This window comes from Myiozetetes cayanensis, unplaced genomic scaffold (assembly GCF_022539395.1).
Source record: "Myiozetetes cayanensis isolate MyiCay16 unplaced genomic scaffold, myiCay2020 scf7, whole genome shotgun sequence".
Taxonomy (NCBI): Eukaryota; Metazoa; Chordata; class Aves; order Passeriformes; family Tyrannidae; genus Myiozetetes; species Myiozetetes cayanensis.
In genome coordinates this window covers 19,770,222-19,773,326 of record NW_026087964.1, presented here as the reverse complement: position 1 = coordinate 19,773,326, position 3,105 = coordinate 19,770,222, and positions in this window count along the sequence as shown.

Sequence of the window (3,105 nt, the reverse complement as noted above, 5' to 3'; positions counted from 1 at the left end):
CTCCGGGTGTGTGTGCGAGGAGGAGCTGCCCGCCCGCCGCCCCGCTCCCGCCCTCCGCCCGCCCGCTCGCTCGCCTTCCCCTCGGGCTGCTGGCACCGGGCCCCGCTGTCACATGACGCCGGCGCCGCTCGCCCTGCCAGGCTCCCCGGGCCGGCGGGGTGAGTGGCGGTGGGAGGGTCACGGTGGGGAGCGCGGCCGGGCGGGTCTCCGCCCGCAGGGTGGAGGCTCCGCCGAGGGGCCGGGGCGAATCACTGCTCGCAAACAGCCGGGCACGCACTGCCTGCGCGCCCGCCCAGCCTCCCGGGGGCAGACAGCCTCGCAGACACTAATTATCCCCAGCAGCCCAGGGAGGAGAGAGGAGGGGAGTGGGGCCGCCCCACTGACAAACCTGCCCGTCCAGCTCCTCCTCCCCGCCCGTGTGTCAGGCAGAGGCGTGCACCTGGCAGCGGCCCCGCGGCACGGCGCACCCCTCCCTCCTGCCCTCCCTCCGCGTCCACCCTGGCCGACCTGCGGCGGCAGCAGCAGCAAAACAACAGCAACACCCAGTGCCCGGGGGGAAGGAAGGGAGGTGCTCAGGCTGGGCCGCTGCCGCCGAGCTGGCTTTGCCGGCGGGGGCTGGGAAAGGGCGCGGAGCCGGGCGGCGGCTCCCCCGGCCCTGCCGCCGCGGGCTGCCCGCGCCGCGCCCCGTCGCGCTGGGGAGGTGGCGGGGCCGGGCAAGGGCCGGAGCTCGGCGGGCGTGGGGCAGAGGTGTCGGCCCAGCTCCGCCCTGGCCTGGCGACTCGCCCGCCACGACCGCCGGCTGCTGGGGCCCGTGCCGGGGTGGATTTTTACGGCTGCGCTCAGTCCGTCGTTCCCCGGGTGCGCTCCCCCCTCCGGCCCGAGGGAAAGCGGGTGGCGGGGAGAGGCGCTGCCAGCTCCTCGCGCCTCGGCCCCCCGTCGCCTGAGGCGGCGGTCCCCTCCCTTCCTCCCTCCCTTCCCCACCCGTGCCGCCCTTGCCTGCCCAGCCGTGTGTCTGGCACCGGCCCGGGCAGGTGTGTGTGCGTGACCCAGCCCGCCCCTTCTCCGCGCTGCCTCGCAGCGGGAGCGGCGGTGCCGCCCTGCCCTGCCCTGCCCGCCTTGCCCGGGGGCCGCGCTGCGGGGGCGCTCCCGGCGCGGGGGGCGCGGGGCCCGGCGGGGCGCTCGGTGTGCTCTTGCTGCCTGGGGCAGCGTTCGGCCGGGTGCACTGCACCGTCTGTGAGATGGGCGTGCAGTGCCTTTATCTCATACCCGTGAATAGACCGAGGGACTTCATTCGAAGCAATACTTTTTGAAAAAATGTATTTCGGCTGGCTGTCTCGATTCCATTGGTTAGGGAAAGTTGCTGCCACTAATTCACTATAGTGTGTTTACGCTGGTTAGAGTGTGCCGTATAAAGTCGTGTCCTGTGCTGATTGATGCATGGTACCTAAACATGAGGCGAATGCTGTGCTTGGCAAGGCCCTGTCCAATGCAAACTGTGTGGACAGATGAAAAGCCAGTGCTACTTGCAGATGGAGAGATCAGCCTGTGGGACTCCAGTTAACTGCTTGCTTTCATGGGTAAAGTTAGTGATAGGGGCTCTGTAGGACCAGTGTATGTGTTTAACTGCCTGAATAGGACCCTAAATGTAATATACATGTAGGTTTTGTATGTTTGGGTTGAAATGTCTGTTCTCTTTGATTATTATTGACCCAATCAATAATGCTGTAAAAACAAAACGAAAAAGGAAGGGGGAAGGGTTGGGGAAGTGTTTTCAAACACACGGCTGTGTGCATGTTCAGTCTATGTCTTTATTTATGAGATATGTTAGTACATCACTTGACTTAGCTTGGTAGTCCGTATGGCTTTAAAAAAGCAAATTAAGACACCAATCTGAGGCCCTGAAGGGTATGACTCAGTGACATAACAATAAATTGTAGTATCTCCTGCTAAGTAATTACACTGTATCATGTCACAACAAGGTATTGTTGAAATACTATCATGTAGCTCATCAAGTGTCATTTTTTTATTATAAGCCTATAAAATAAACAGAATTACTGTGTTATACACATAGGCACAAAACATTTCATTAGGGCTGTGAAAAGGAGCTGCTGTAGTTTTCTTGCACGAACGTGCTCAAGATAAAGTAGTTATGTCCCAGGTTTGCATTCTTTGATTCTGGGACTAGCAGAAACTAAACAGCTAACTAGAACCCTTAGGTCAGAGGCAGAGCTGTTTTGATGTCAAATCATGAGAAATGCCAAAACATTTAGTAGTACCCAGCATGCTGCTCCTGGTGAAATCACTGGCTTTTCTTCCTGTTCTGGCTTCAGATGAACCTGTTTTAATCCAGTGTAATTTTAGGGTCTTCTTGTGAAGTGGTAGAGAGGATAAGGAGGAATTGTGAATGATGCTTTTGCAATGTCAAGCAATACTATACACCTGTCAGCATTTTGTTACCTTCTTGAGTTTGGTTTTTCATAATTTAACAATTCCAAAACTTGATGGGAAGTTCAAATTCTGAAGGGAGCAGAATCTCATTGATTTTAATGGGAATTGAAAAACCAGAGGGAGCTGGGAGCAGAGAGAGTCCTTGCCATCTGGTTAGCAGACCCAGCAGTTTTAAGCAGGTCTGGAAGTGTTTCTAGATCAAAGGACTGGTTGATGGCAGCCCTTAACATCTTACAGCACAACACCTCCTCCATCTCTGCTCTGCCCATCATCCCCACAGTTTTTCAAAGGTTGACATGCTGAATGACTTCTCTCTCAAAACGGAAGGAAGAGAAGTGGTATGCAAATCCCTGGTCTTGAAAGAAGAAACAATGCTGTTTGAGTGTCCTTTGGTTGGTAGCACATGCCATGAGCCCTTGCCATGAGATGGAGCATTTGATATGATGGGGCCTTGAAGATCCATATCCCCAAATTTCTTATATAAGCAGACAAGAGGTTTTATGTATAGTGAGTGGAGGTGAATGTATGGATCTCTGGTGTGAACAAATTGGTCTTAAAATGTTAAATAAAAGGGTATGTTCAGATGTCTGTTAAAAGATGAAATCCAGCCATTTGGTGAAGTGAACCCTGATTCAGCTAAATTACCACTATGATGAA